Here is a 12,184-nt window from a genome sequence, read left to right as displayed (position 1 = left end):
AATTACAACAAATGTATAGCGTGATAAAAAATAAAATCTAGTATTTATTCCGAGTCACTGGACGAATCTAATGAAATTTCATAGACTTGTCTCTCAATTTTTATTGGTGGACTGTCTATCCTGGGTGGCCTCTTCGTTGCGAAACCTTGCCTAAGAAGACTGGTCATCATGTCCACCACTGCATTCAATTGATTGCCCATAGTGCTTACTTCTGTCCTTAATTTCTTATTCTCCCTCTCAATAAGTTCGAACCTTGCGGCAGAGACAATCTTCTCTTTTGGAGCAAGTGTTCGGTCTTCCTCGTGATTTGTTACTGATGGACTAGTCGTATTAACCAGAGCGAGACGATGTTTTGGTTGTAAAGGCTGGGCTACAACATGAGAAGGGACAGTTGGGAGGCATGGGTTGACAATTTTCTCAATCTTCCGATTTCGCCGCATTGGTTCCCAATAGCTTTCGAAATAGAAGGGATCAAATTGTCGTCCTTCATGATCATACGGTACGGCACGGACATCACCTGAGTTCCAATTCAATAATTCGTCCCTGTACCGATCGCTCCAATTCACGTGCCTGCCCCCACCATTATTCATCTTCCTTCTTACCTCCAAAGGCTTATTTGGGATAGACTGCCCCAAGCCAGATTGTAGGAGAACTCGACTACCTTGCTGCATCTCGGCTTCAAAATTGCAGAATAGCCACAAATCGCGGCCAGACAATCTGGCAGCCTCCGCAACAACGTCTTCGATCATCGTCCTTCCCATCTCCATAAGGTCTCCACAAAACCTGTACATTGGTAATTCATTTTAATAACGAATGACAAATATATTAAAATTTATTTACGCATGATATGGCAACAACGATATGCACTACGGAAGACAATCCTGCAGCGATGTATACTTAAGAATGCTGAACATTACAACGACTTATAATACTCAATGGTAAATGCTGACGCGATTGTAAACAATTTTAGAACGTTTACCTCGTTTAATTGCAGACCATCCAAAATGGACTTAGCATTATAAACTGCGACGTTTATTCTGGCCCAGCGACCGATCTTTGGAAAACCACAAATCGGAGGGCCACACCGTGGACGCAATGGGATAATATGTTCCAACGCCCAGGCCTAACAAAAAAAAATATTATTAGCAACGCCACAGACTGCAATGAGATTTGTCTACAAATACTAAGTATGTAATCAACAAATACCTGAACAAATGACTAAAATCCGCCAACTGTTTTCGTACCATTACTCGCACGGTAAAGTTGACTGTACAGGTGTGCGAGCATAGCGGCACCCCAGGCATAGTTGTCGACTTCGTCTAAGTCTGCCAGGTACTGCAGCCACATGGAACTTATTCTCAAACCAGAACAATCGGAAAATAATGTAAGAGCAAAAAAATATAGAAGGAAGCCGCGCAACTCTTGGTCAGCTGTTTCAGATGCACAAGTAGCGGAGTGGCCTTCCCATTTATTACGGAAAACTGAGACCTTCATTGATGTGGAATTGCTTCCACCAGAAATACATTGACTCCATTCGTCCATCGACATTTCTAGAAGGGCAGTGCAGTTTTCCCTTGCGTTATAGTTTGAATGCCGTAATAGGACAGCACTGCCAGCGCACTTAAGGCCAGTGATCCTCGCCACATCTTCTAGAGTCATGGTGATATTAAAAGAATCAAACTGGAATGTGTTAGTCTTATCATTCCACTTATTTACCAGGTGAGTCATGGTATTCCAGCAAGTTTCAAAATATTGCTGGTCCAAAAGGCCACCGAAGTGCATATTTCGTAGTCGGTCCTTCTGATATGCACTCAGTTGACCATACCAAGACAGAACTACAGGCCATTGACAGCGACCTCCGAGCTTTTCACCTGGTGCTCTACTTCTCCTGTGACCTCCCTGTAACACAAAATAACATATTATTCCTACAAATTATAAATTACTTCCATTTGTACTTATAAATACTATTCTACTAACCGCTATAAATAATATCGGTTGCAGACATACTATCGCAGTAATCGCTATAAATATCAATACCTAACACAGTAATCGCTATACCAAAATCGCTAAACATATTATTAAATCTTCGCAGACAGGACAGATATATTTACCTTGGTCGCTATTTCTGCTGTTCTCGCTCCAACCTGGGACTTTCTGGTGGGTCCACTGCCTCGAACTGACTTTCAATCTCCATCTCTACCGGCTCCACCGTCGCCTTCCTTTCTCTCGCCTTCCTTTTCTCATCCTCCTTCTGCTTCCTTTTTCTGTCCCTATTCTCCTCCTCCTCCTTCTGCTTCCTTTCTCTCTCATTTTCCGCTTGCTCCTTCTGATTCCTTTCTCTCTCGCGTTTCTCCTCCTCCTTCTCCTTCCTTTCTCTCTCCCTTTTCTCCTCCTCCTCCTTCCTTTCTCTCTGCCTTTTCTCCTCCTCCTCCTTCTGCTTCCTTTCTCTCTGCCTTTTCTCCTCCTCCTTCTCCTTCCTTTCTCTCTCCCTTTTCTCCTCCTGCATCCTTTCTCTCTCCTTTTTCGCACACTCCTCCTTTTCCTTCCTTTCTCTCTCTTTTATCTCCTCCTCCTTCTGCTTCCTTTCTCTGTCCCTATTCTCCTCCTCCTCCTTCTCCTTCCTTTCTCTCTCCCTTTTCTCCTCCTCCTCTTCCTGCTTCCTTTCTCTCTGCCTTTTCTCCTTCTCCTTCTGCTTCCTTTCTCTCTCCCTTTTCTCCTCCTCCTCCTTCTGCTTCCTTTCTCTCTGCCTTTTCTCCTCCTTCTCCTTCCTTTCTCTCTCCCTTTTCTCCTCCTGCATCCTTTCTCTCTCCTTTTTTGCATCATCCTCCTTCTTTTCTCTCTCATTTATCTCCTCCTTCCTTTCTCTCTGCCTTTTCTCCTCCTCCTTCTGCTTCCTTTGTCTCTCCCTTTTCGCCTCTTCCTCCTGCTTCTTTCTTTCCCTTTCCTTTTCTTCCTCCTCCTTCTCCTTCAGTCGCCTTTCTTTCTCCTCGATTTCTTGTTTCCTTCTTTGCAGAAGTTCTTCCACCTGCTTCTTCCTTTCCCTTTCCTTTTCTTCCTCCTTCTCCTTCCGCCGCCTTTCTTTCTCTTGCAGTTGTTGTTTCCTTCTTTCCTGCAATTCTTCCTCCTGCTTCTTCCTTTCTCTTTCCTTCTCTACCCCCTCCTCCATCTCCTTCCGTTGCCTTTCCTTCTTTTCCTCATTCTCCTTCTGCAGCCTTTGCATTTCCTTAGCTTCATCGAACTCCAACTCCCTCCTTCGCCTTTCCTTTTCTTTCTCAAACTGAGGAATATTCTGTTCCTTCTCTTCCTCCTTATTCATTTGCCTTTGCCTCTCCTCCGCCTCCTTCTGTCGCATTGCTCTACTCTCCAAGTTTCTCCTATGAGCCTCCGCCATCATATTGCTAACATCCCTTTCCCACTCCTCCGCATTCTTCTTCCGCTTTTCCCTCGCATGTGCGTCAATACTCAACCTTCTTCTCAAATTCTCAGCAATATTTCTTGCCTTTGCCTTCTCTTCGTCATCCTTGTTCTGCATCTTCCATTCTTCAGAGTTCTTCCTTTGGTCTGCAGCCTCAATATCTGATGGATAATCCTCCGCAAAATACGATTCCAAGGCTTTTTCCCTGTCTTCATCGTTCTCAATCTTAAGTATATTTTGGTATCTTTCAAAAACTTTAGATAGATGGGACTGGCGGATCACTTCTCTAATAGACAACCCATAGAACGACGGGGTATCTCTAATCTGATGAGGCGCAGACATTGCTAACATGCACAACACAATACACGATCATCATCATTAGAAATCGTCGGAATATTTGGGTTCATAATACAAATCCTTGTATAAGAACCAATCTTCAGATTGAAGAAAGAAAACTTACACGAAACTCACCGAAACGATGGGAATTTGAATATTCCAACTGTAGAGTAAGCAACAGTAACAACTAATACGCAACAGAAGGTGGCAACGATGTTGCGACTGCGCGTAAGACGGAAACAGATGCTCTGGTAAAAAGGAAAGGATGCTCCGGCAACTCGAGATGAAAGCAAAGAATCTCCGGTAGAGTGCTTAGAGCGGAAAAGGAATTTTTTGAACTATTTGTATCATACAACATAACGCTTGCTACATACGCAAACTCTGCGGAATGTTTTCCCGCGATATCGATGGAGGGCAGTTTTGTCATTTTCACGAACCGACGATTCAGTTTTTTAGAAGGAGGGCATTTATGTCCGTCCGAGGAAGAGGAACCGACGATTCAGTTTTCTAGAAGGAGGGCATTTATTTCTGTAAATTTTCAGCGATATCTATTGTAGTTTCATTCCCCATTTTAACTTCAACGATACATTACAACCACCTGCGGAACGTTTTCCCGCGATATCGATGGAGGGCAGTTTTGTCATTTTCATGAACCGACGATTCAGTTTTCTAGAAGGAGGGCATTTATGTCCGTCCGAGGAAGAGGAACCGACGATTCAGTTTTCTAGAAGGAGGGCATTTATTTCTGTAAATTTTCAGCGATATCTATTGTAATTTCATTCCCCATTTTAACTTCAACGATACATTACAACCACCTGTGGAACGTTTTCCCGCGATATCGATGGAGGGCAGTTTTGTCATTTTCACGAACCGCCGATTCAGTTTTCTAGAGGGAGGGCATTTATGTCCGTCCGAGGAAGAGGAAGCGAATGGCGGTAAAGGTTACTTGAGTCTTTGCTGCAGCACCAAATTACGATGCAATATGATGACGACCCACATGGGGATACATGCCGGTCTGCATCTTATACGTGGCCCAGTTTGGAACCCCCGAACATGAGATCTCAGTACCGGCTCTGTAAATAATTCTGCAAATCGCTATAGCGATTTGTAGTGTCTTCCGCAAATCGCTATAGCGATTTGTAGTGTTATTTAGTAAGCAAATCGCTGTAAATCCCGACCCGAATTAGGACCAACTTGTCAGGGCCATATCTCCCTAACCGGAGGTCATATTCCAAATCCGTAAAAAGTGGTGTCTTCGTTATTGAGTCTAGTTTATTTCTGTAAATTTTCAGCGATTTCTATTGTCAGTTCATTCCCATTTTAACTTCAACGATATATTACAACCACAATCATCAAAAGAAAGATTGCCCAAGCCTTGCCGGATTCTGCACTGTTGCTTTAGAAATTGTTGGGGTCCTCTCGAGCGAGCTCTCCAAGCAATGGGAGTCCCATTATCGCCAAATCTTCCAAGGTGATCGTCATCTCTCCCCACGGAAACACAAAGGTGTTGGTCTCCCAGCACCATGCTTCAAACAGAGCCCTTATCACGTTGGCCTGACACTTTATGTTCCCTAAGGATGCCTTCAAAGCCCCGTAGATCCCAACCTTGTTCCAACCTCCTTTGAACTTGGGTTCCAGTCGCCGGAACCAGTCGGACAGCCCGGGCAGCGGCCTCATTGAACCTTCTAACCTGTAATTTCCAGACCAATCTGCCCTGTCGGACTTGATTTCGGCTTCGAGGGGTGGCATTTCCATCGACGTCTCAAACGCCGCAACCTCCTCTTCTTCTTCCACCTCTCCAACGATTGGCTGCAACAGTTGGGCTTCACCCTTCCAAATAGCTATGCTCTTAGCAACATGTCAACGTCCCACTGATAGGCAAAACAACATTTCAAAGGTTATTTATCATAATGCCAGCTTTAGTTGAATTTGTTTTGATTGCAATGTTTGAAGCATCTCTTTCTTGCTTTGATTGTTTGTGTTTGTTGCTTGCTGCTTAAGTGCTTCTCAGTAAGCAGAATCTGGCCCTCATGCTCATCTCGATTGGATTACTGAGATCCCACCAGTAAGATCCGTAGTCCTTCTTGCTGCTAACTCTTTATATTTGCAGGTTGTTTCTTCAAATGATTATAATAATGACAAATATGCGAAGGAGTTCAGTATCAGTGTTTCTAATGCGCTTGCTACTTGTCCTGCTCAGGTTTTGCCAACTCCTCGTGTGAGTTGATCATATGTAATTTATTGTTTTGTTCATTATTCTGATCAACTCACACGAGGAGTTGGCAAAACCCGAGCAGGACAAGTAGCAAGCGCATTAGAAACACTGATACTGAACTCCTTCGCATATTTGTCATTATTATAATCATTTGAAGAAACAACCTGCAAATGTAAAGAGTTAGCAGCAAGAAGGACTACGAATCTTACTGGTGGAATCTCAACCCTCTAACTCGCTCTCTCTCCCTTCTATTTATGCTTCTGTGCACATCCATCAGAAGATCCTACATTGCTCCATCAAGCACCGACTGACCTGCACATTGACTGTTGTGGGTCCTTACTGATGAGCTGCCTCTAAATTTATTCGACTTTGGGTCCTTACTGCACTTGAAGTTGAGTCGTTGTATTTTTTGTTATTCAGTGGGTGGTGAGGCTCTCCTCTACTCTCTCAAGACTCTTAGCTTAGGCAATCTTTCTTTTGATGATTGTGGTTGTAATGTATCCACAATCATCAAAAGAAAGATTGCCCAAGCTAAGAGTCTTGAGAGAGTAGAGGAGGGCCTCACCACCCACCGAATAACAAAAAATACAATGACTCAACTTCAAGTGCAGTAAGGACCCAGAGTCGAATAAATTTAGAGGCAGCTCATCAGTAAGGACCCACAACAGTCAATGTGCAGGTCAGTCGGTGCTTGATGGAGCAATGTAGGATCTTCTAATGGATGTGCACAGAAGCATAAATAGAAGGGAGAGAGAGCGAGAGAGGGTTGATGAGCCCCCGGACCCCCCTCCTGTAAGGGCAAAAGGCCATGAACACGCTGGGAGGAGCCCTCAGACACCCCTTCTGTAAGGGTAAAAGCTCTGAATGAGACTCCATAACTCTTCAAGTTGAATGATGCTACCCACACTGGGAGGAGCTCTCAGACCCCCCTTTCTGTAAGGGTAAAAACTCTAAATCAGACTCCACAACTCTTCAAGTTGAATGATGCTACCTACGCTGAGAGGAGCCCCCAAACCCTCCTCCTGTAAGGGTAAAAACTCTGAATCAGGCTCCACAACAGTAAATGTGTAGGTCAGTCGGTGCTTGATGGAGCAATGTATGATCTTCTAATGGATGTGCACAAAAGCATAAATAGAAGGGAGAGAGAGAGAGAGTGAGAGTTGAATGATGCTACCCACGCTGGGATGAGCCCCCAAACCCTCCTCCTGTAAGGGTAAAAACTTTGAATCAGGCTCTACAACAGTCAATGTGCAGGTCAGTCGGTGCTTGATGGAGCAATGTATGATCTTCTAATGGATGTGCACAGAAGCAGAAATAAAAGGGAGAGAGAGAGAGTGAGAGGGTTGATGGCACTGGTTGGAATGTTTGTGAATCATTGCTTTCTTCCATGATGCCTAACGACAGCAGTAATGAAGAGAAGACACTGGAATGTTTTGTAACACTGGAACGTTGATAATGGGAGCACCGTTACAGCAGATGGCGCATGCGAACGTCTCCACTTTAAATGGTTAACATCAAACTTTCTGGAATTTCTGCTTTTTTGTCCTTTTCCCCACCCGTCGTTTCACAACTTTTGAATGGAGGATATTTTTGTCATTTCCTCGACATTTCAGGGCAAGAAAAGCAAGTAAGGGTGATTAAGTCTTTGCAACATCACCAGAGTCCGATGCAAAGTTATGTCAACATACACGGGAATACGAGCCCCATGTGCTTGTATACGTGGTGCTCATTCAAAGCCCCGAACACAGACGTGGGATTCAGTGAATCATCGGGGGGGAACATATAACCTGCTTCGATTTGGGATGGGAAGTGAGGCCCTTTTTCCTTTGTATTTACACTAAAGAACGGATTTGGCAGCTGATACTTCTTCAAATGCATAAACCCACATGATTCCAACCCAACTACCATATTCCAAGCAGGGCTCTAATCGAGGTTAGCTTTCTTAATGGCTGTCTCAACTGCTCACTTATTACGCACTTTTGAGAAGTAAAAAAAACTTGTTATAAAAGAATAAAAAAGGTAAAAAAAAAAAAGATAACTTCAGTATCATTGTTTTTTGTTAGGAATTAGGGTTTACCGAGATCTAACATACAAATAACAAAAGCACTTATAAACTGCTCATCCAAACCATAGTGACAAAAGTAAAAAATTTGGCAAAATATTGGTAGCCAAAAAACTTGCGATAAATATATTTGTTTTAAAACCATATGTTTTATTAAGAAAGTGTCAACAATAAAAAATAAATTAAAAAAATCTATATTTTTTATAAAAATATAAATAAAATACATTATTTTTTATGATAAATAGCCAATATAAACTTATCTATTGCATTTGAATTGTGGTAATTATGTTTCTATGAAAAAACTGTAATATTTGTAAGAATATTGCTAGAAATTAAAGTTTAGAAGTTTAGATAATTTCTCATTATATTTTCATAAATCTCTCGATATTTGTCACATTGATGTGAATCATCTACTTCAAAAATAAATTGGTTATAGAGCAAATGGTTCACTTATGAGTAGGGCTGCTAAATGAACCGAGCAGCTTGTGATTCGGCTTGTCAAAAACTTGTGTTTATCTTGGTTCATCTCGAAAGAGCTTGTATATATAAAATATACATATTTTTATGTATAATATATATTCTAAGTGTAATATATGCACAAAAAATATACATAAAATATGAATTGTTAGGTGTTATATATATAGTGTGTAAATGATATTAAATGTTTTTTACATGCGCTAGGTCATGTTCATCTCATCTCATTCGAGCTCAACTCGACTAAACACGAACATAAGTTAATTCATGAGCTCAATCAACTAGTATACAAGTCGAGATTGAACATGCTGGTTTGGTTCATATACCAGTCATATACATGAGCCACGTCTTTGTCGACCTCAATCCATAAACAAAATCAAACAAACATACCTCTACTAAATGAATAGTGCACCCAAACCCTATCATTACAACCCCTCCCACACCACACACGCACAACCCAAAAACGACCCTACCTACTATTTTTCTTTAAAAGATAACACCTCCTCTCTCTCTTTATTTAATGCTCTATAAGAGCAACCAATTCTCTTTCTATAAGGCATGTTTGGAAGGGAGAAAGATGTAATAAAAGTGATAAAAATAATAAATGTGCACTATAATAACTATCATTTTTTAATGTTAACTAATTTTATTATATGAAATCAAACCTTCTTGATCTTAAATAAGTTTTGGGTATGATATGAAGTACAAAAGCTCAATCCAAACAATATTCATATCTGGATCTTTTACCAAATCTAGATAGTGGTCCAAACTCTTGTCCAAAAATAAAAAGAGATAATTTATGAATCTGGATATTGTCTAAAAGGATATTTTTAATAGATTTGAATGTTATCAAAATGAGTAGTTTTTGCATATTTGAATATTTGTCCAAATCTATATGCTATGAGCATGCTTATAAATATTCAAATTAAAAATGGGCAAAATAATACAATTTTAGGTGCTTAATATAAAATATTAAAAAATACAAGACTTACTTTTAAATTTTATAGACAAAATTATTAAATACAATAATAAATATTAAGCATTAACCAATGCCTCACAACCTTCAAAATCACCTCCTCTTATAGGAGTGACACTCAAGAGAGGATGGGGGGAACACCCTGGGGTGTGGTTTCTCTCGCTACAACTTTGATCCATTTAGTGCTTCTATCTCTTCTCTCTATCCGCTTTCTCTCCCTTGTATAAATACTCAACCGAGTTCTCTTACCTACTTCTCCTTCTATTTGATCTCAACCCCGTTGTCTACCTAGCTAAAATAAAATTCGGTCATCTATGGTTCAGTAGTGAAGTCTTGTCTTTTTTAAGGCAAATTTAAGACTCTATCGTGAAAGCGTTGTCAAAATCGTCACACTCAAAAGTGGACTTGAGAAAGCATTGCGGAAGTGTTGCCCAAATACACACTCCCAAAACAATTAAGGTATGTACTTATAGAACACATTTGGGTCATGGTATGGATTTACAACATCTTTTAGCTCTCCCCTGAACCTTTAGGATTTTTTTTTTTTATATATCAAAATGCGCTAATTAGGTCAAATTTGTTGTTCAATTATATTCCTATATAGAAGAGGTTTTGTAAAAAAAATTAAAACAACTTTTGATATTTTCATATTAAAATAATAATTTTCTATCAAATATTTCAAAACAATTTTTGAATTTTCCAAATCAAATATGCAAGATATTGTTTAAATTCCAGTGAATTCATAGGCATTATTGTTAAAAAATAAATCACATACTAACTAAAAAACAGAGAAGATACTATCTATTTTTTTTTTTAGTTTTTTAATACTATGGTATGAGATTGGGTAAGTAATACCGAGGATTGAAGACAAAGTAAATAATTTTATTTTATTTAAATCTTAAATAATTATTACTATCTTTTGAGAATTTTAAACATGTCCAAGGATTTAATTTTAGAATTTAATTTGATATACTATAGATAATATGAAAAAAAAATGTAGGCCCATAGGTTTTGACACTAATTTTTTCAATATAATTGAAAATATCTAGTATACTTATTTTCAATGATTATGGGTTTAAAAACCTAAGTTAATTAAATAATTTTATGATATTTGTATATAATATATATGTTAAAATCAACACTCGTACTTAAGATTGTGGTTGAGCCATGAGTGATGACCTAGGACTCTGGATTTGTTCGGAGATCCATTTGTGATTGAATATAGCCTTATATTGACAATTCATGCTATTTGTGTTTAATTTGAATTATAGTTGATATTGTATATATGTATTGATATATTTTTAATAACATAAACAGTTTTTGTGGGTATTGACACAAAAGTGCAACTATTGTGAATTTATTCATGTTGTATTTATTTTTAAAATGACATGCATTGAGATTATGATACAAAAAATATAAGAATAGTTACATTAATGACTTGGAGTTTGTCACATTGAAAATGAGTGAGTCGGTTAAATATGAATAGAATGTTCGCATTAATCCCATGAAAATTTTAGTAGTCATTGTGAGGGGTAATTCCCAATACCAAGTAGTCAAGGCAATTTTATGTATGAGGATGAAAATCTCAAATTAGGTTCCCTGTGAGGATGAAAATCCAAGATCAGAAAAAGACAATGAATCATTTTCCTCAACTATGGTGAATTAGGAAGATTTTCAAGCTCGGATGAAAGAAGTTGGTAGCCCAACCACGTATGTGTGTTTAGCAGTTGCATTGCGATCATAGCTAATTGCGAGAATCCTTAACGAAGGTTTCTTGACTCTTGCACCTACTAGACAAGGGTAAAATGTAAAGTGAAATGTGTGAATGAACAGTCCCTGAAGGTGCAAAAACTCCCAGTGTACCAAGCTAGTGGTGCCTCGGGTATTGAATCTCGATAGTTAATTACGTGAAATGTTTGCCAACATGACATTTAATAAAAAATTATTTTTTTTGAAAGATAATAATATGATTTATGCATATAGAATGTGCACGTAGATACATAATTATCTGTTTAATAATTACTTAAATTGATTATGTAATTTTCTAGATTATGTTATTTTGGTTATATTTATATAAATCGTAAGATAATGTGAGATGCAAGTATTTTTTTATGATTATTCAATTAATTACAAGTATTTAATTTGAGTTATGTTAAAGAGATTTTCATATGAAATAAAATAAAAATATGTATTGATGATAGAAGAACACATAAAATAAATGCGTCCTATTTACGAATATTATTTAATGTCACATGTGAGAGGTAAAGGTTCATTTCCCTCGCTACAGGAAAATATCCGGCCTGAAGATCAAAGAAGATTTTATATTTTAAAAACAACTTTCATTATGTTTAAAAAAATATATAAAAATTTTATGTCTCTAAATTTCTGAAGCATTACACGGACGATTTTTTCGACCCTTCTAAATGAGAGAGTTTTTCTATTTTTTTTTATAAGAATAATATTTGGGTAGACTCGCACTCTACCTGAGCAGTATGCAGTCGGGTTTGGGTTATGATTTTTCCCGTAGCCGACTTAACCTGTTCTTTTTTGCCGACCCGAAGTGTATTATATCATATGCATTCTTAGTAAAAGTAAACTCTGAAATTATACGGATCCGGGTTTAAAATTTCATTTTTGTGACCCGACGAAACCCCCGAACCTGATAATTTGGTATCAAGTATTTCCTGATAAGTCGTATACCCGACC

The sequence above is a fragment of the Nuphar pumila genome, chromosome 17, assembly GCF_984573655.1.
Source record: "Nuphar pumila chromosome 17, dmNupPumi1.hap1.1, whole genome shotgun sequence".
In the NCBI taxonomy this organism is placed as follows: Eukaryota; Viridiplantae; Streptophyta; class Magnoliopsida; order Nymphaeales; family Nymphaeaceae; genus Nuphar; species Nuphar pumila.
Note: the sequence above shows the minus strand (reverse complement) of the source record.